Source organism: Mirounga leonina, unplaced genomic scaffold, assembly GCF_011800145.1.
Source record: "Mirounga leonina isolate KUSES-001 unplaced genomic scaffold, KU_Mleo_1.0 Mir_127, whole genome shotgun sequence".
Lineage (NCBI taxonomy): Eukaryota > Metazoa > Chordata > Mammalia > Carnivora > Phocidae > Mirounga > Mirounga leonina.
The window spans coordinates 41,013,882-41,036,798 of record NW_023270316.1 but is presented as its reverse complement, the minus strand read 5'-3'; positions in this window follow the sequence as shown (position 1 = coordinate 41,036,798).

The window sequence follows — 22,917 nt, the reverse complement described above, 5'->3', positions numbered from 1 at the left end:
GTATTTATGACAAAAGCCTTAGAATAGAACACTGGAAAAAGAAACATAAGTAAAGTGGTATAGATCTTATTTTTAATTAACATAGAATCTAATAGGATGGTTTGAATTCAGGTGCTTAGATATAACACAAGTGGAGTAAGAAGATATATATTCTCTTCTAGTATTAATAAGAACAGAATGTATACAATATAGATTCAAAAACTAATGTTCAAATATTGTATTTGTCACTGGGAATACAATAGTTCATAAGATATGTACATATGATCCCTGTCCTTAAAAGACCATCAAACGTATTTCAATGTAGAAAGTCCAAGAGCAACCACCACCACTTTACTCTCTGTTCCCATGAGTTCAACTTTTTTTTTTTCATTTTAGATTCAATTTATGAGTGAGATTATACAGTGGTGTTTGCCATGGCTATAGAATGAGGAAAATGGATAAATGTTTGTTGAAGCGTGCAAACTTCCAGTTATAAGATGATAAATTCTGGGCATCCAATGTACAGCTTGGTGGCTGTAGTGAATAATACTGTATTGTATACTTGCAATTTGCTAAGAGATCAGATCTTAAGCACTCTTATCACACACACACAAAGGCAAATATGTGAGGTGTTAATTTAATGGTGAAAATCTTTTCACAATGTATGCATTTATCAAATCATCATGTTTTAAACTTTAAATATATATATAATTTTATATTTTAATTATACCTCAATAAAGCCAAGGGAAAGTCATAAATTGAAAAAAAGAGAAAGAGAGAGAGAGAGAAAGCCCAAGGGTATTATTGTGGAACATTATGCAGCAGTAGGATAAGAGTTATTTTATCAACAATGTGAAATCACTGAAGATAATGTCCCAAGAGGGATAATTTGAATACAAGCTGATTAATACAGGACAGAGTATGTTAAGAAGAACAACATGTCCTAAACAGCTTCTGTTAGTAGTCAAAAGGTATCTGAAGGGAAAAGAAGGTCTCATAATTTGGTGAATAAAAACAGATCAGGAAAGGATACTCTTGTGACTTAATGTGCATTTGTTTTACTAATCCAGGTATCCTTAGGGCTTGGAGAAACTTTGTTTTATCTCTAAACAGAAGAGCTTTAAAAAGTTGTCTTGATGGTACCCAGAATGAAAAACTAACCCCATCTCACCATACATTTCCATATTCCTTATGCCTTATTCCTTATTCCTAAGTAAAGAATATTTAATTCCTAAATAAAGAATATTTAATGAAAAGGGTGGGCTTATGAACAAAATCCAGCTAGGTAAATATTTTTGCCTTAAAACCTAATATTGGCTAAATAAATTCTAACTGAATAACAATAGAAATCATCCTTCAAGGATATACACAGCCTAAATGTATGTTTTTCTGTGAGTTATTTTTAACTCTTACTCTTGATTCAAGATATTGACCCATAGTTAGCATGTCTATTTAAGGAATTTAGCCTATAGATTAGGTGTATATTATATTAGATGCATTCTATCATAGCATGATTTTAGAATATACGATTTGTAGTCTTGATACCAGGATATATCCTTAGCTCAGGCCACAGTCATGAATAAAATAACTTCAGGAGCTAGTCTCCTTTATTCATAACAAAGTACTAAATGTTTATTTCAGCTTGTTTGCTAAAAATTTGTGCTATTAGATGCAAGGAAGATAAGATGAGAATGTAGAGGTAGAACTGGAAAATTAGCACAGTATAGAAGGTGAGTCAATACTTTATATTTGAAGGACTGCACATTATTTTGGATATGCGCTTACTTGACATATTTGCTTCAGCCTACCATACAATTGATCTTTACAAGCCAACTGACCATTTGTGCCTTCATTTTAAGAGCTGAATTGAGCCATTGGCATCTAATGTCTGGCATCTAATGGACTCCAATGAACGTAATTACTCCAGTTTATTGGGTCAATGATCTGTGAAGAAAAAATTATCTACAAAGATTTTGACAATATAGATCCAGTGAATCATTTTCTTTTAAAAATATTTTTTTTCTTTGGAAGATAAAGAATTGTAAAAAGCCAAATTTTATGAAATTTTAACCAGAGATTAGTTAGTTAGTTAGTCTTGCTAACACTGTAATTACTGGATAAGCAGTAAGAAATAAACAATTACTTTACAGAATGTCAGTAGGTAATAATTGTCTGATGATACACAGATTAATTTTAGGTCTTGAAACATACCAAACTGTTAATTTCTTAGGTTTTAAGAAGGGATAATAATATAACATGCCTGCTTACAAGTACATAAAAAGATGTTGTTCAAAAATTGAGGAAATATGTAGTAAATCAATGCTTCTGTTAACTATAGAGTTTTACTGGGGCTTTGCCTTCTTACCAAAACTGATTACTTTAAAAAAACATATTTTTCAAGGACTTCAAGGATATGTTTGACAGTTTTCTTTTTCTCCAAAAGGTCATCAGTGTTGTTGATTTGATAGAAAGACAAAAAGTCAATTAACTGCTGATCAATAAAAGGTCATTTTTCTGATCTAGATGAGATGTTTAATCAGAAGGTTTTGAAATGTGTTTTAACCTAATAATAAATAGTTCTGTCACTGAAGGTAATGCAATTAAGCTGTATTAAAAACATCAAATTATATATAACTTCTAAAAATTATTGTTTCAACTTCAATCGAGAGGCATTTCTATTTTAAAGAATATTTAATGAAAAGGGTGGGCTTATGAACAAAATCCAGCTAGGTAAATATTTTTGCCTTAAAACCTAATATTGGCTAAATAAATTCTAACTGCATAACAATAGAAATCATCCTTCAAGGATATACACAGCCTAAATGTGTGTTTTTCTGTGAGTTATTTTTAACGCTTACTCTTGATTCAAGATATTGACCCATAGTTAGCATGTCTATTTAAGGAATTTAACCTATAGATTAGATTTATATTATATTAGATGCATTCTATCATAGCATGATTTTAGAATATACGATTTGTAGTCTTTTGCATTCTATAATATTCTGTTAAATCATTATCTTTTTTAGTTTCCCTGACATTGTTGTCTCAGATGAATTTTCTTTTTCTATTTAAAGATTTGAGGACCTACTAAATGCAGAAGTGTAAAAGGACAACCTGCCTTCATGTTTGTGCTGTCTTTGGGGCAGATAAAGAGGCAGAGTGTGATGACCCAAGAGTGGCGTGGTGGGTCAGAAGAGAGGGTGGATAGTGGTTAGTGGTGAGGGTTTGCATATAGACACATTTATGGACACCTAAGAATAGAAAGCCATGAGGGGGTGCCTGGGTGGCTCAGCCAGTTAAGTATCTGATTCTTAGTTTTGGCTAGGGTCATGATCTCATGGGTCACAGGATCAAGCCTTGCTTGGCTTCGGGCTCAGCTGGGAGTCTGCTTAGGCGGTTGTCTCCCTCTGCCCTTCACACTGCTCATTTGCTCTCTCTCTCTCTCTCTCTCAAATAAATAAATAAATCTTAAAAAAAAAGAATAGAAAAGCATGGCATTATACTCAGGAGCAGTAAGATTAAAGTGCAGGAGTGGGAAATCCAGCCAAATACTGTGGTGGAAACATCAGAGCCGAGTAGGGCAGCAGTGTGCATTCCTAGACTGCTCCACCTGGAAGGAACTGTACAGTAGGTGATGGAAGGTTGAACTGGGGCTAATGACTTACTATGGACCCAAGGGTGAGGAGCAGATGTGCTCAGACTGGGACCCACATTCCCAGTGCAGCTGTCCATTTACAGGGAGCCCAGCCCATACTGGGCATAAATATAAACACTACTCTTGAGACCTGGAGTGTTTGGATACGGGAGGAGGGGAAGACAGGGGTGTATTCAGAATTAAGCTTGTGAAATCAGAAAATGGAAACTCTTGTGCAATGCAGTAGAATTCTCTTCTTGCTTTAGCTGCCAAAAAATTTACAGCCAAGATCATTGTTTGATTATTCTGCTCTCTGGGCAGAGCAGAAGTACCTGCCTATCTTCCTTCAGATAGACCTTCTTTTTTACTCTTAATTATATGATGCTTATGCCCTGAGTCTCCTTGTGTTCTTTTGAAATTGGGTGGCACATAGTTCTTACATAACAATGTCAGCAGTTCTAAAAAAACAAAAATCAAATTATTTAAGAGACCATCGAAGAAAAATTAAATGCTTATTATGTGAAAAAATACAGGAAGAAGATATAATATGCAGAATATTTGAATTAATAGATTACCCAAAAATAATCCCTTAATTTTTAAACAATATTAATAATAACAGTTATAATATCATAGAGGTGATCAAAAGATAACTGGGCCTAACAGATATTGAAGGCCTACTATATGCCAGACACTGTGTGGAGAAATTTAAAAATCACTTTTATTACCCCAATGAACGATTACTATTATCATCTTTATCACTTCATTATTACTGTGACAAGTGAGAGACAAAATGGCCAAATAACAACAAAATAACAAAAATAATAAATAACAACTACTATTTAATGTTTCTTAAGTTTATAAATCCTGACTTTTGAAAAAATAAATACAAAATTCATTTATCAATATAATTTTCTTAAGTCACAATTTATATATTTGACCAAAGTCGGAAGGAAACTAATGATAATTCTTTCTCTTTCTTGTCTTTCATCTGAATATTTACATAATATTAAGTTCAGAAATAGTGGGCTGCGTCATGTAGATTTGGTGGCAAAAATTCTTTTTTTTAAATTGTATTTAAATACAATTAATTAATATATCATGTATTACTAGTTTCAGAGATAGAGTGCAGTGTTTCATCAGTTGTATATAACCCCCATTTGCTCATTACATCACGTGTATGGCAAAAATTCTTTTGCATTTACAGATGCACACATTTTATTTACTAAAATAATGTCCTACTGATTTTCTTGTTTTAGTCAGTAATAACTATGCCCTCCCAAAACACTCAGATTGGCCATTTTGATAGTAGTTATGAATGAATTAATTAGCTAGCAGTCAATCTATATAACAGTTCACATAAACAATAGCAAGGACCTTATCATTTAGGTATCATAGCAAAATACTGAATGTTTACTTCAGTTGGTAGCTCAAAAATATGCTACTAAACATAACAAGGCTGAGGTCTGTTTTATTAATCACAGAGTGAACTTCGCTAGCTGAATCAAGGGGTACAGAAAATAAGTGCTCAGCACAAGATAAAAGTTAAGTTTTGGTTGACTACATAGCTTTTTTTTTTTCTACTAAGATAGTGTAACTCTGGGTTCTTTTATGCAAACAACAGAAATTCAACTCATTCTTATTTAACTACAAAGGGGCTATAAAAATCTGAATTGATGGGGCACCTTGGTGGCTCAGTCAGTTAAGCATCGGACTCTTGGTTTCAGCTCAGGTCAAGATCTCAGAGTTGTGAGATCCAGTCCTGCATTGGGCTCCTCACTCAGCATGGAGTCTGTGTGAGATTCTCTGCCTCCTTCTCCCTTTGCTCCTCCCCCTCTTGCTCGCTCTCTCTAAAATAAATAAAATCTTTAAAAATCTGAATTGACTTTCATGGACCATTTTGGATATTTGGAAATGAAAAATTTAGGAAAGTTATTATATGTCCCACAATTATTAAAAGGGCAAGAAGAAAAGATGTTAGCTGGGCTTTCGGGAATTTTTCCACAAACCAAAAAAACTGTCCCATGAGTGAGCCAACTACACATAGTTCACAGTCTTGAATACCAGAAAACCACCAGTGATACTGGCAATTTCAAAACACATCATTAGATTCCTGATGCCAATCAACATGGCATAAACTGATCACAGGCTATCTTTCCTATTGATTACAATTAAAATCTCTACACAATAGAAGATTGGGGGATTTGAAAGATAAATAGAGGATTAATTCAGCAGATCCTAGATATGGACCTAGGAGCTCAACATCTTCTGGAACTGATTTGAAGCTAAAGTGAAATATTTACAATACTGGAACATAGTGGAACACATTAGAAACTCAGCATATGTGAACTCCTTCTTTTTGTCCTTTCTTTTAAAAATGTTAGTAATGTTAACCTAATGATTATAAATTCCAACTTTTATTCTCTTCACAAAAAAAAAGAAAAAGAAAGAAAGAAAGAAAAAAAGGCAGTGACATAAGTTTGCTAGAGATCCATTTAGTCGGGTACCTGAGAAAGACTGTGTCTCTTGAATGATCTGAAATAGTAGACCTGATTTTTTTATTATTGCTGATGGTGACTGTAGGGTATGCGTTTTTTTGCTTGATTTGTTTTGTTTCCTTTTCTACATAGAATTTAAGACATTCTTGCCAGAGTAAAGAAGTCTTCATGGATAAAAAGGCCTGTGGAAACAGAAAAGACTCGGAGGAAGGGACTTTTATTTAAAAATAGGGTTAGAAAAAGAAAGGAGTGCCATGAGTCAGAAAAACTCATAAGTTCAAAAGTTCCTGTTGAACAGGCCAGCAAAGAGAACAAGACTGATACTTTCATAAGATTTGTGAACATTTTCAAATTCTTTCATATATTTTTGGATAAGTAATTATATGTTATATATAATTATGTTATATGTTATATATATATATATATATATATATATATATACATATATACACACACACACACATACACTCTCTCGCTATATATATATCCATTATTTCATTCTCTATCTATTCTATCTATCCGTCTATTTATCCATCCATCTCCACAGTGATTAGTACTTAGTAATTACAGATGAAAACAATTTGTGTGATAACATAGGTATTAAGATTAATTGGAATAGCTGATCAGCACCATAGGACAAGTTATCAAGTTATCCAAGTTGGATCAAGGCAAGGACAGAAAATATTGCTCTTTACTCTCTTTGAACTTGACTACACTTTTTAAAGTGTTACTAAGCATTAGGAAAACTGAGCTACTAAAAGAACCCTACCTTAGAGATGGAATCTACTACCACATAGTATATATTCAATTGGTTCAGTAAGTTAAAGGGGTTAAATATTAATTTATTTGTTAGTGCTTGAGTTTTATTGTATAAAGTATGTCCATTTTGTTCCCATATAAATATTTCAAAAAGCAAGGCTATCAATATAATTCTGTTCTTGGAAAAGAAAAGCTTAAAGTATTTCAATTAGCAATCTCCTAGATAACTACCTTTATAGTAAAATAAATACTAATTAACATGCTAATTTTGGCAATTAATTAATATCCAATCAACTCACTACAGTTATTTTGTTAAACACCAGTTAAATGTTCAAATTCTTTGCAAGTTTAATGTATGAATTTGGGCGATAAAGCACATTTAATGTTTTCCTTGTTGAGATAATTATATGGCAGCTAAATTAACTTACTCTTACTCATTTAAGTTTATTACAATATCATGTATTTAGTATACAATAAATGTGTAATCTAATTTAAATAGTGAGGAAGTGCTAAGGTTTATGTAGTTCTTGACTATTTAAGCACAGTTCCATAAACCTTTCCTAGGAAGAATGATATAAACTGGTTTTTGTGAGTGTTATTCATTCTTTGCTTATTTAAATAGTAGTTATGAATGTGTGTATATCTATATATAGCTATAGATATTTACAATAAATAAATGTAATGCTCTGGCCTTTGAAATTACTTAGAACTGTTTTATTCATAAAAGTAAGAATATTTATTCTTCTAATATATGCCAGTAATTTAGAAAACCATCATCTATTAAATAGATTTCTTCAAATTATTCATGACAGTCTTTTATTTGTCAGAAATTATTCAGAAGCAAATCAGAATAAGCAACATATCTTTCTGGGATTGTTAACCATGAAAAGCTTAATGAAGTTAAAAATTACTTAGGAATCAAATGCAAACACAGACATACTAAAAGTACTTTTTTCTTTTAATTTCTGAACTTTCACAACCTAAATTTAAAATAACTAATAAAGTCTTTTGCTGTTATGTTTTTTCCCTGATTGGTCATGTAGACATCTGCCACTTATTCATATTACAAATACTTTAGGAAAAATTGAGATTTATTATACAAAGTGTACATATTGGCCATCTACTTTTTTCTGAATACAGTGAAACTGCATAGTAATTCGCTTTGATGATACAAGTTATTGGCTTCTATCCAGCCCAGCTTCTGCTCTCTAATTCAATCTATCTAACGTCCTTCTCCTCTAGGTTGTGTTGGATGAGTAAGGAACAATGTTGGGAAGATTGAATATATTTGCCTTATAAACATTTGGGCTTTTTCATTTTTGTTTCTGGTCAGTTGTGTAAAGCCTGTTTCACAAGATCTTTGTGTGTGTGTGTGTGTGTGTGAATAAAACTGCCTTTTATTTACTTCATAATAATAGAGACCTGCATGGATGCCCTTTTCTGTTATAGCGTATGCCCCGTTGCCATTCCACTTGATGTTGGTTTGAGCTTTGTAATATAAATAAACAACTGACTCTTCTCATTCAAATTTTTCTTACAATCTCAGAGTTTTCTCTGTGGGCAGAAGTCATCATTCTTACAGTGTCAATGTATCCAGCCAGAAACATTCGTTGAATGTCTCCACATGCATGAACAAAGCCCGGCAGATGGGGAACACAGGGATGTAGGCACCACTCAATCCTCAGCCTCTGGTCAGTTCCTGGGATAAGTGGGGGCCAAACACGTAAATTAGTAGTGAGATATGGCCCCTGTATGTTACCAGGAAGAATCTAAAATATTGTCAGAAAAGAGCATAAGAAGCCCCCCTTCTTGATATTCAAAGTTTAAGCAAAGTCAAAGAAAGGGATTATTTTTCCAAGTTTCATGGTGAGTTCAGGAATAATACTGATTTTGACAGGCAGACAATGAAAAATTCAATGAAAGAGAATCATATTGCAGCACAGTGATTCTGATTCTTAGAATTACAACATAGACCGGGGCGCCTGGGTGGCTCAGTTGGTTAAGCGACTGCCTTTGGCTCAGGTCATGATCCTGGAATCCCGGGATCGAGTCCCGCATCGGGCTCCCTGCTCGGCAGGGAGTCTGCTTCTCCCTCTGACCCTCCCCCCTCTCATGTACTCTCTTTCTCATTCTCTCTCTCTCAAATAAATAAATAAAAACTTTAAGAAAAAAAAAGAATTACAACATAGAAAGTGGTTTTGTGTAAAATACAATGAATTTTCTCTTACAATGCTATTGCAATCATGGAGGATAAGCTGGCAATATGCACCAAAAATCCACTGTTAAGGAACGATCCTAAACAAGGGAAGTTTTTATAAACATTTGCCATCTGCAAAAAGGTAACTGCAAGGAGAAAATATATGTATTTGGAGTGGAATATAAAAAATAAAATTACGGTAAGTCTATAAGATGTTAAAATAAAAGCAGGCTTTTTTTTTTTTTTTTTTTTTTTACATTGTGAGGTGTATTAAGGTTCTCTAGAAAAATAAAATCAGTAAGAGAGAAAGGGAGGGAAAAAGAGGGAAAAAAGAGAAAGAGAGAGAGATTTATTGTAAGGAATTGGCTTACATGATTATGGAGGCTGTGAAGTCCTACAGTCTGCCATCTGGAAACGTAGTTGTAATTTCAGTCCAAGTCCAAAAGCCTGAGAACCAGAGGAGCCGATGGTGTAAATCCCAGTCCAAGGGCAGGTGAAGACCTATGTCTCAGCTCTAGCAGACAGGCAGGAAGGAAGTCAAAGGAATGAATTCCTCCTTCCTTTGTGTTTTTGTTCTATTTAAGCCCTAAACAGATTGGATGATCTCCAGTCACATCGGGGAGGACAATTTGTTTTACTGTGTACACTTCTTCAAATGCTAATATCATCTGGATACATCTTCATAGAGACACCCACAAATACTATTTAATCTGGGCACCGATCAGCTCAGTCAGGTTAACAGAGAAAGCAACCTTCACACAAGGTGGTTACAGACTATTAGTGACTAATAAAAGCAAATTGTAAATAGTATGTATCAGATGATCACAGCTTTGTACTAAGTGTATAAATGTCTTTGTATATAACATTATACCTGTATTTATTTATGCCTTGAAGAGATATGCCAATTCTTAATAGTTTTTGTCTATGGGATTATAAACAATTTAAATTATCTTTTCTTCTAATAATTTTTCTACAATAAATATACATTATTTTTGTAATTATAAGTAGTTAAATGTTGCTTTTATGTGTTTATCTTTCTCTACTCAGAAAGAAAAAATAAGCACAAATGTGCATTTTTTTTTTTTTTTGTAATTAGGCTCCATGCCAAGTGTGGAGCCCAGTGCAGTGCTTAAACTCACAACCCTGAGATTAAGACCTGAGTTGAGATCAAGAGTTGAAGGCTTAACTGACTGAACCACCCAGGCACCCCACAAAGGTACATTTTTAAATTACTTTTACAACTGAAAGAGAAAGGTATCTCCAGTTGAATCAAGAGTTAAAGAATCCTGGCTCATCCCAGTGATGGGTATTAAGGAGGGCAGATATTGCAAGGAACACTGGATGTTATATGCAAACAAGGAATCATGGGACATTACATCAAAAACTAATGAAGTACTATATGGTAGCCAACATAACATAATAAAAGAAGAGTAAAAGAAATCCTGTCCATAGAAGAGAGCAGAGTGCCTTGTACATTGTGGATATTCAATGCATGTGTATTTATATGAAATAAGCTTTTTAATCACTCATTAAATTCCTTAGCCTCTTCTGGTGTATTTATTTACAGGGAAATTATTATTTCATAGTTAGCAACACATTTGACAGTCTGTAATTCACATGACCAAACACATTTCATATGACAATTTGTAAGTTATTATAGGAATCACAGCACAGATTACTGAAAACAATAATAAATAAATAAATATTCAATAGATTGCCATAAATATTTCTCATGAATTGCTAATTTCATCCATTCCAAAATTCTGTTATACATCATTTGGAGGAAGTCTAATTATGCATTAAGATAAAGGGGCACATTTTCCTTTTCTTGATTAATCTTATTTTCCACAGTTTATGTCAGGTGATGGCCATACTCCCACGTAAGATTAAAATATTCCTGGGTTATAGTCACTCCTCTAACCAGAGTCTCAAGAATTACACACACAGGCACACACATGTGCAGATATATACACACAGTTTCTACTGTACACAGACATACTTAATCAATTCTTTCAGTCAGGCCTAATTTCCATCTCTCTTTCGCTGATTCTTTGCTTCAAAATTCTCCTCATTTCGCTTTCTTAGGACTCAGAAATGTGACTGCACACAGCCTGTAAAGTGACATGGGCAAGTATCAGGCCTAAGCTAGTAGAGGACTCCAGATTCTATTCTGTACAATGACAGAGGTCAGATTTTAATTAACTTTTTAAAAAGTTTTATTGATGATCCATGCTAAAACAAGATGGATTTTCTGAATAACTTTGACATTTCATCTTATAATTTAAGCTTTATGCTTTAGCAGTGGGTCTACACAACTGTGCATTTAAGTCATTCAGTTCTTACTATAAGAAGTATAGATACTTGAATAAATGTGTATAGTATACAGTATATTAAAGTATATATAAGTGAAAATAACTTTTCCAATTACCTTGTGGATGCAGCTTTGTTGCAAGAGAGGTCATTCATTACATGCTTAACACTTGACAGACAAGAAAAACAAAAATATGTCATTAATTAACCCTGATTCTACTTGCCCAAACCCGTCAATTAGCATTATGTTATTATTTTTTTAAGATTTTATTTATTTATTTATCCGACAGAGAGAGAGAGAGAGAGAGAACAAGCAGGGAGAGCGGCAAACAAAGGGAGATGGAGAGAGAGAAGCAGGCTCCCCGCTGAGCAGAGAGATGGATCCCAAGGCCCCGGGACCAAGACCTGAGCCGAAGGCAGATGCTTAACCAACGGAGCCACCCAGGGACCCCAACATTATGTTATTGTTAACTGGAGTCTTAAAATATGCATTTAGGTAAGAAAAAAATTACAGCACTATAAAATAAAAATCCAATGAAATTGTTTTATACTATAATATCTGGGAAAACCTATAGTGGCCACATCCAAGATGACTTACCCTCTAATACATAGAACGGTGCTATTTTAGAGCTGCAGAAGTTTTGAAGATTTTTTTTAATCCCATCATTAAAAAAGGAAAGAACGAAAACAATTCTATGAAAATTACTTGTTTTATCTTAAAGTCATAAATGTATTGGCATTAGAATTGGAACTAAAGCTCAGACTTCCTGACTCAATGCATATTAGATAAATCTTTTATGTAGCACATAAATTCCTGAACATAAATTTTCAGAATTGTGTGTCATTTTTAACATAGACTTTAAGATTGCATATGTTGATACATTTAAAAACTAAATCACACTTTCCCAAAAGTTACAGCTATTTTTGACAGTGACATAAAATCTGGGCAGCTATGAAACTATAACAAAGTATCACCTCTGCCATGAGACAATAATTAAATAAATATGTTGTACAAAACAATAAATAAGAGAAACTGTTAATCTAAACTGACCAGTTGTTTGTCTGAATCAGAAATTTTTTTAGATTAATATTTTTAAATGATTCTAAAAGAATTTATAAGGGGCGCCTGGGTGGCTCATTCAGTTAAGTGTCTGCCTTCAACTCAGGTCATGATCCCAGCGTCCAGGGATCAAGCCCCTCATCAGGCTCCCTGCTCAGCGGAGAGTCTGCTTCTCCCTCTGCCCCTCCCCCCATCTGCACACACTCTCTCTCTCTCTCAAATAAATCAATAAAATCTTTTTTAAAAAGTTTAAGAAATAAAAAAAAATAAAAGAATTAATAAAACTCCAAAGAGGGGATGCAGTGGGGAAGATATGAGAAAGGCAATTATTAAATTGCCATTCTAATAAATCTACGTAAACTGTGTAGTCAGAACAATTTTTAATAAATCTTACGTCTGGGGCATCTGGGTGGCTCAGTTGGTTGAGCGACTGCCTTCGGCTCAGATCATGATCCTGGAGTCCCAGGATCGAGTCCCACATCAGGCTCCCTGCTCGGCAGGGAGTCTGCTTCTCGCTCTGACCCTCCCCCCTTTCATGTGCTCTCTCTCTCATTCTCTCTCCCTCAAATAAATAAAATCTTTTAAAAAAATAAAAAATTAAAAAATTAAAAAAAATAAATAAATCTTACGTCTATAGACAGCTTAAAATTATAAAGATAATATACTTTTATTTACCATTTTCTTTCTTGTTTGCAATATTGGTGCATTTAAATAGTAAACCCCTCCCTCCAAAAAGGAAAAGAGAATGAAACAAATAAAAAGAAAAGAAAAAAACATAATGACATGTATCTTTCGGTATATGGGGGAAACTTACTTCACTTCTCTCATGTTTCTCAACATAAGGCAAGTAAATAGGAGGCAAATATTATATTCTGAAGATCACACCTGGAATACAAATATAAGTCATTTCAACATGATGCCACACATACTTGTGTTCAATTTTGTCTCTAAGTAGCATCCTTCTCCTAATACTTTAAATGATATGAAGAAAATCAGGTTATATTAAATTTTTTAATAGTTTCTGCTTGGAACCAAGATAAACAAATGAATATAGAGAAGGTGTGCAATGAGTTGAATGAACACTAAAATTCCTAAAAGTAAATTTGGGGTGCTTGATGCACACATTCATTTGTTGACGTCCACTCTACACCAGGTAGTTCAAAAGATAGTGATAACAAAATCGAGTAAACAAAATACAGTCCCTGACCATAAAGATACACAGTGGTAGGGGAGGCAGGCAAATGAACAAGGTATTACATGTTGATGATGGCTATACATAATCATAGAGATATGTATCAGGTGCTGTGTGAGGATAGAATGAAGATACTAATCACAGACAAAGACAAAAGTAAGTTACAGTAAGCCATTTCAAGAGAGGTGGTAATTTAGCTGAATTTTCAATAATAGTCACGTACAAACAGAGAGGATACATCCTTCAAAAGAAGCAGGGAAAATAAAAGAAGCAGGAATGTGCCAAGACTGAAAGGGATCTGCGACAATACTTTCAAAGTCACTTAGAGGTCAAAACTGAGGGTCCAAATTAAGTGTGTAAATAATGGGACAGAATCTGGCAGAATAGAAAACTGTATTGTCTAATGCTTATAAGCCTAAATTTCTATGTCTACTACACTTACCTTCAAATACCATTTTATCTAAATACTAGTTTTTGACAATAAGAAAGGAACAACTTTACTTCAGTATTCTCAACTGCAAAATGGAGAGAACCTATATATAACTTGCATGTTATTGAAAACATCCATGGTAATGTTTTTAAAGCTCCAACTCTCCAACTAACCAAACCTGTTGATAGTAACTATGATATATGTATTCCCAAATATAAAGGATAGGATTCATACTATCCTTGATCTCTCAACAATATTCCATATATTTGGCCCCCTTCTTTCTGGGGAGCAATGTAGAGAACTATGATTCTATTTTTGGTTCCTCAAGCTTTTCTGGCATCTTACATTTAACATGTCTTTATTAATAATTACTTTTGGTTGGGTCATTTTAATTTTGAAATTTGTCTCTCTGTGTTCTCCTCATTTATAATTCTGTATTTTTAGTTTTATGAATTTCTTTTATTCCCATGACCTCAAAAGCCATACACATGTCTTATAAATATATATTCAAGAGCTCAGTTACCTTATCCGAGCTCTAGTCCTATATATCTAAATGTTCACTGAGTATCCCCACTTGGCATCTTACTAACGTCTGAATCGTGGTAAAAAAAAAAAAATATATATATCCTGATATTGACTGCAAAAATATATTTATTTCCCTTGTCTTTTATTTTAGTAAGGAATGTTACTATTCAACCAGTTAATTTCTCAATTCTGAACACTGGAAGCCAATATTGACATCTTCATCTTCTTCCTTTCTATTCATTGTCAAATCTTGCTCATCCTGAACACAGTATATGAATTAGATTCCTCAGTTTGTTACCATCTCTGCTCCATAACCTTTTATTGTTTGGGTTATTTAAATGACATTTGAACTAATCTCTTTCTCTACTCCTCCCCAGCCCTAGCCACCATGCCAAACCATTCCTTAAGTATCTAGAATAATCTTTTAAAAATATGCATCATCAAGTTTTTTCAAATGCTCAATATTCTTTAGTGACTTTCTTCACCTGGATAAGATCCTAAATTTTTTTCACTATGATTATAAAGCCTTATAACTCTACCTGAAAATTTGCCCCCTGCCCATTTTTCCTATCTAATTCCTACCAATCCTACAGCTCTCAGTTAATTTCATTTCTACAAAGAGGCATTTATTAACCCAATCAAATTTGACCCACCCCTCTTGCTCTGCATAATGTCTATTGCAGTCTTCAATGCTACATGTATTTGTATATTTTATTTTTATCTCTACCACTAGTTTATGAGCTTCAAGATGTCACAGATTTCATATGTGACAAAAACACTACAGGTCCTAGCATATAGTAGGTGCTCAAAAATAGTCATTGAATAAATGTGTAAGTGAACAAATTAGTTATCTCTTGTAGATATTAGTCAATACAATCATAAGGATAGAATAGCTGGGGCATATGAAAAGTTACTTTTTTTCTTTTTTCTTTTTTGTAGCAAAGCAAATACATTGTAAGCTAAATCGCATATACAGGGAACAGTTTTGGTTAGACTATGTTATATGAACAGTAAAATTTTTAAATGAGTTCTTTTTCTGTTCAGAAGGAAAAAAAAAGACATCATCAATTGGAGCATTGTGTTTCTTTATAGACAAAAGTAGTAGTATAAGAAGTAATTTTTCCACAGTTCTTCACCTTTAACCAGTACTATGTAAAGCTAAAAACAATGTCATCCTATCTTTCAATTTTTGTAATCTAAAAAATCAGTGTTGCTGGGAACTTTACTTTTCATCAGCAAGAGCTTGAGATATTGCTCCATATAATATCAAATTGAAAGTGACAAGTTGCTGTTGTTAAGACTTTTGGTCTTTACAGGTTTCCTAGTGTCAAAGCAGGTTTATGACATCGGATCAAAAAGAACCTGCTTTGTCAAAATAATAATAATGAAAAGATTGTTGTGGAACTGGTTTATTAAGGTAGTTAATCAGATTTTTTCCACAAAAACAAAATACTTCTATAAAATCTCTTTGGCTTATTTTTAACAGGTAAAAAGTCATGTAATATGTGATAGTTAACTAACTTGTTACTGCAAAGTTTTTTTTTAATTTTTTTTTATTTTTTCCTCAGAAGATAAAAATAAATATATACAAATTCTAATGTGACCTATGCTACATCAAAGTCTCAAATTTACATTTCCTGTCTTGCTGAGTACATTTCTTGTCTTGCTGAGTTTCTTAAATGTATGTTGAAGAACCAAAGGTGCCTAAGAGAGAGGTGGGAAGCTTGCCTGAACTTGCAGAGGAAGCACTGCCAGATAGATGTCTACATCTGGTGTCTATATCCACCCTTACAGGTACATCTATATTTTGATCTATACGTTTTCTCCCCTTTGGATACTCCTCAAACCTGGAAAATGGAGCAACCTTTAGGTGATGACAGCCATGGGGAAGTCTTAGTATTCTACATGAAGGGCCTTCTAGAGGAAAGGATGAATTTTTTTATGATATGTGAAAATGATGGCAACAGAAGACAGTGAACAGAGCTTGGGTCTTCTCTAATCGTAACTGGAGTGAGTCCAAAGAGGTGCAGAAAACCAAGTAGAATGGAAACAGACAAAATTTGTGTGTTTTTCTCCTGAGAAAATCAAAGAAAGTAACAAAAACAATGAAGGATTTGTGTTGAAATTAGATTTTTTAAAACTAATTCATTACTCTTTTATTTTTTACTTCAGTATTTCTGCAATTCTTGCTTGTATAAATATTTTCAATTGCTAATTAGAAAGTAACACACCTTCTTTTGTTTTTAACATATAATGTATTATTTGTTTCAGAGGTGCAGGTCTGTGATTCAACAGTCTTACAGAATTCACAGCGCTCACCATAGCATGTACCCTCCCCAATGTCTATCACCCAGGCACCCCATCCCACCCACCCCCCACCACTCCAGCAACCCTCAGTTTGTTTCCTGAGATTGAGAATTCCTCATATCAGTGAGGTCATATGATACATGTCTTTCTCTGATTGACTTATTTCACTCAGCATAGCAGGAGGGGAAGAATGAAGGGGGGGAAATCGGAGAGGGAGACGAACCATGAGAGACTATGGACTCTGAGAAACAAACTGAGGGTTCTAGAGGGGAGGGGGGTGGGGGGATGGGTTAGCCTGGTGATGGGTATTAAAGAGGGCATGTTCTGCATGGAGCACTGGGTGTTATATGCAAACAATGAATCATGGAACGCTGTATCAAAAACTAATGATGTAATGTATGGTGATTAATATAACATAATAAAAAAAGTTTTAAAAAAAGTAACACACCATATTTGTTAAAATTGGCATATCAAAATGAAATATACAATTCAAAAGATCACAATATAATACTATTTTCAAATAGATCTAGATGTACTCTTCCAAAAGAAGGGAATTTACATTTAAGCATTATCAATGCACTTTTCTTTCCCTTTTCATCATTTGTGTGTATACATGTTATCCCTATTATATACCAAAACCCTATCCTCAGCCTACAAAATGCGCAAAAGTGAGCACTATATAATCAAAATCATCAACTCGCTGCATTGGCACTGCCGCATCCCTGCAAGTGTCCTGGAAATGTCACTAGGGAATATATATCAGCTAAATTCAATTGATTTTTGATTATGATACTTGAATCTTTTCTGTCATTTGTGAATGTATCTCTTCCTTAAAATTCTCTATTCTGTCTCCTTCCTCTCCTACACTTATGACAGCTGATTCTCAAATTTCTGCTGAAAGTTGAAGAGAAATGGAGAAATTTTATTTGAGGAGTGTAAGAGGCCTGCATCACAAAGAATGAGGGTGGGGAGTGGCCAAAGACTAGGTCTGGATGCTAGCACAATGGCTAACACATATAGAAGTTCAATAGATTATAGTCTCTCTCCCTCCCTCTCTCTCTCCATGGTTTTCTCATACCCAAATCCTTTTATTGTGCTTTTTTACTTTGTTTTTGTTTTTGTTTTTTATTTTATTATGTTATGTTAATCACCATACATTACATCATTAGTTTTTGATGTAGTGTTCCAGGATTCATTGTTTTTACTTTAATTTTTTGTGTCTTCTTATTGTCCAGAAGACAATGTTTCAAGGTCTAAGTATATCATGAAAGATCCTACACTACCTCCCTCATGACGAGATTTCCTGCTTTACTTCTCACTTCACCTACCTCTTTCTGTTCTCTCCAACAGTGGTGCTCTAGAACAGCACTGTCGAATAAGCAGTTCTGAGATGATGGAAATGCTCCACATCTGCATGATCCAGTATGGTAGCTCCTTGTATTTGTAGCACTTGTGGCTAGTGCAACTGAGGAACTGAATCTTGAATTTACATTTTTTAATTTTTATATTTAAATAATCTCTACACCCAATATGGGGCTCGGACTCACAACCCTGACCGAGATCAAGAGGTGCATGTTCTTCTGACTGAGCCAGCAGGTGCCCCTGAATCTTTAAATTTGAATAGCTACATGTGGCTAGTAGCTATCATATTGAACAGCACAGATCTGGAACTTTTATTTAGTAGAGGGTTAAGAATTACAAATGCATTGGACAGGTGTGCTAAAGATTGGTGCTTTTGTGTAGTAAGTATTTTTCTTTAGAGTTTATGTTTATTTAGTTTATGTCACAGAAGGCAGAGATGATTACAATTACAGGTAAATTAAAACCTTCCCCCATGCTATTGCTAAAGCTCCCCCAGTTTATATTCCAGGTATAAAATACTGCCTGCAGCGCCCTGAATTCACTATGCTGTTTCACACTTCAAAGACTTTGCTATTGCATATCCTCTAGAATGCCATTCCACCCTTGGCTGCCTGGTGAACATATATTTATCTATCAAAACACAGCTCATTGTCACTTTTTAAACATAGGTTTTCCAGAAACACCTGAAACATTATCTAAATTATATGAGAGTCTCTCTAGAATCCCCTACTGCCCTTCATCCCACCATAACAACCTTATATTTCTTTCCTATTTCCATGCTATAGTTTCCTATAATTCTGTCAAGCAGATTTTCTTGATGATTTAATATTTTTAGGGAATATTATGATAGTCCAGATGTTACAAATGCTGATCTCATAATGGCCACATCAAATGCATGCGATAGCTACTTCGATGAATGAAATAACAAAAAATAAGCAATAAGCAACTTCCAATAAAGTTCCATTAAAGTAGTTTTTATTACACTATTTTCATGCAATTTGTTTCACCTTTTTACATGACATTTCAGTCCTTTTTAAAGCTTATTGAGAAAACTTGACATGGTGGTAATGTTGTACATTTGAAAAGTGCCCTATTACATAAGTTTTATCATAAGAGATATGAAATTTATTTCATTTCATCCAATATTTTTTGGTGGTTGTTTTGTTTCATAAGCACTAGCTGTCCTCTTTTCTTGTTTGAGAAGGGCTTACAAGAAAGGAGGGCATTATATTACTTGAATTTATCTCTCTCCTTTTGCTAGCAAAACCTTTACTCTTTTAACTTCATCTTTCAAATCTGACAGTTTGAATTTAATTTTCATCAGTTTAGTCATTCCCATTCTTTTAGCTACATGGGAGCTTGAATATCTCTCTACGGTGTATTGATTTTTGTCCTTATTTAAATATTGTAAAAATTACTATCGATTGTCTCGAGATGATTCTGATGTGCTCCCTCCTCCCCCAACAGCCTCCTTCATTACCAGCATCTTCATGCTAATGGTGTGAGGGTGACTTTGAGAGAAAGAGCTAAATTCAACCAGGGTCGAGCTTACTGCTGTGTCCTTGGAAAAGTTTCCTTTGGCAGCAGCACTTCCTTTCTTTACCCCTCTTCTCTTCCTGCAGTTTTGTACAACAACTTGTTCAGATATGCAAGTATAGTACTGAGTCCAGCTTTGGTATCCATGGCAGCAATTTCTGCCCTAGTTTTATCTGACTTTTCATTTAATTCTTCTGAAAGGGCATTCATCCCTTTGTGGAGGAAGCTAATGAGGCGCTGGTACCAGATCCCTGGTTCCTATGGGCCAAAAACAGCATCTTGCAAAGCTGCAAGACACATGACCTTGGGGAGTATGTCTCGTGGAGTAAATTTTGCATTTCAAATATCTTCAAACATTGTCCTGCAATATTAAACTTTTTTCAAGTTTCAGAAATAGAGGTGGATGAATAGATTTTCACTGAAAATTTTTTTCACTATTGGGGGAAAAAAGCTCTTTTTCCCTTTCTACTCACATTTGTTGAGTTTCATCCAGTTTTTGAGAAATACAGCATATTCTACTTCCACCGGATATAGCGCTCCAATGATAATTTGATAGCTACAGTCTAGAAAACTTTTTGCGGTATTTTATAAATTACAGTGGGATTTCATGGTCCACAGTATATTTAAATTCTATTGATGCTTTAAAACATCAACTCCCAAAAAGCCAATATTTGAGCAAAGTATAGTACAAAATAGCAATTCGTGTAGTAAAGTTATTAAACTTTACCAGATAATACCTAAGCAGAAGTGATTAAAAAAAAAAAAAGGATCAGTAGTGAGTAATGTATTTGCCATTGTCCATCTCCTTTTGGGCTGAACTAGTCAGCTCAGGTTTACATGTTTGTGGGAAAAGAAGTGGTAATAATTTAGCTTCTGTTATACTTTTTTAATTTATACTTTATGCAAATTAGTAAGGCTGAGCTAAATAAAGTGTCTTTTTGCCTCTGGATCAGAAATTCCAGGCACTGTATTTTAAAAGTCATATTAATCTTATAAATTAATACATAAAATCACCAAAATTGCTTACAGAAAAAATTACAAAATCTTAAGCTCTTAGGATAAGCACAAATGTCAGTTTTTCATTAAAAAAATAAAAAACAGTGAGTGTGTATCTAAAACACAAATCTTATTGCCTTTGTTTTGCTTATGGTATTTTTTATTAGCATTTCTTATTATATTTCTGAAAATCCCATTATATTTAACATACAGTGGTCTTATCATTCTAACATTTAATGTTAAATAGTACATAGGTTGTATGACATGACCTTAAAAATATGAAAACTATTCAATAATATTTTCTTATTAGCACTCATTATCTTGTATATTTAGAATTTTGAGAAATCCAGTATCATTGCCATAGCGATATAATTATATAGGGCCTTAATTTTCTTAAAACATCTTCCCGAAAATTAAAAATATGTGTATAAAGTATACGTATCTATTTTAAAAGCAATTTTCACTTAGAATGCATTATACTATGCATAATAATGTTTGTTATTTATTTAAGCAATAAAAACAACATTAAAGCCACCTCCTGTTTTGTTGAATAGTAGTAACCCAGGGTAATATGAGATAAAAAAGTGTCACTAAATTAATCTCTTAGAAAAAAAGAACTTAAGATTTTAACGACAATAGAACATATTTTGTTTCGTTTGAATGATATTTTAAGAATCATAATCTCATCTTTTGTATCAGAGACCATGGAGGAGGCAGGACTTGTGTGCTTAATGGTGAGATTTCTCTCCAATTTAATAGGTGGGTAATATCTTAGGTAGAATACATTTAAAGGGTATTTTTAAACTAATTATTCATTGATGCAGTAATGCTAACTAGCAACCAGAAAAGGAGAAAAAAAAAATAGTAATGAGAAAAGCATACATTCTGACTGAAAAAGTATAAAGGATTAGGTTTCAAGGAAAGGCAATTGTCACAGTCTGAGAGAAAATATCTTAGAAAACTGTGGACAAGATAGGTAGAAATTACAGCTTTCAAGGTAAGTCATAAAAACTGTAATTGTTATATAAGATAATTTCTTGGAGAATGGATGTGACATGACAGGTACCGTCCTGCATGTTCTGTGTCTCTGTTCATATTGTCAAATGGTAAGCCGGTATCACTTTGTAAACATACTTCACTTAAGTTTTTACCCATTAAATTAATTTCCAACTGAAAATGCTTGCCTTTACCTCTCATTTTTCAATCATTGATAAGTCACTAAATTTCCCTGGTCCTTCTCTGAGGCTTATCAAAGCCTTTCCATAGAGGTAACACTCAACATCCCTGACTTGGTTAAGGGGAGACTCTGACACGACTCTGACATGAAATGGGGCCTCTTTAGTAAATCCCCACTGCATTCTTCGTTTTGTGTTCTCTCTGTTCCATCTTTCTGTCTTTCATCTTCTACGTGCCAATGTGTTCCATTGGTGTACAAATTAGACTTTTTAAATCTTCTTAAATAACACAATTAAATGTTATTGGGTATTCTGATCACAGCACTCCTTTTTAAAAATAGCTGTTAGTTTAAAAGCAACAAATACTTAAAGCACCGTATTTTATTCCCTCTAAGTTTCTTCAGATGTTGAATAGAGAGCATGAAATATATGGCTAGAAAAATAATGTGATTTTTTAAAGATAATCACCTCTTAATATGTGCACACCTACCAAGTTTTTCCAGACAAGAAATCCCAATTTATATTCAATGCAGTTATATCCCTCTTCATTTTGTTAAAATAATTGATACCTCGCATTAACTTCCTAATCACTCCCTAATATTCTCTATGCCTAATTAGCTCTGAATATTCTCAATGCATGCTTATACAATTTCTAACATCTAGCTAATTTTAAATACTTCCATTAGACATCATTAGATAGTAACTTACTTTTCTTCTGAAAGTTGTGTCTGCATTTTCACTGTTTATTTTATCATATATGTGACAGTAATCTAGGCTGATATTTCTATGATTTGATAATGAATTGTCCTTGTTTTCCTAGGCTTCCCTTCCCTTCTCTTTTTCCCAGATCCCTTCGATAAAATGAAATCATGTGCATTTACAGACAAATCATGAAAAGTCCAAATAAAATATATTAAGTGAAATTCTTAAAAGGACATTTCAAAATTGAAACACCTGGTG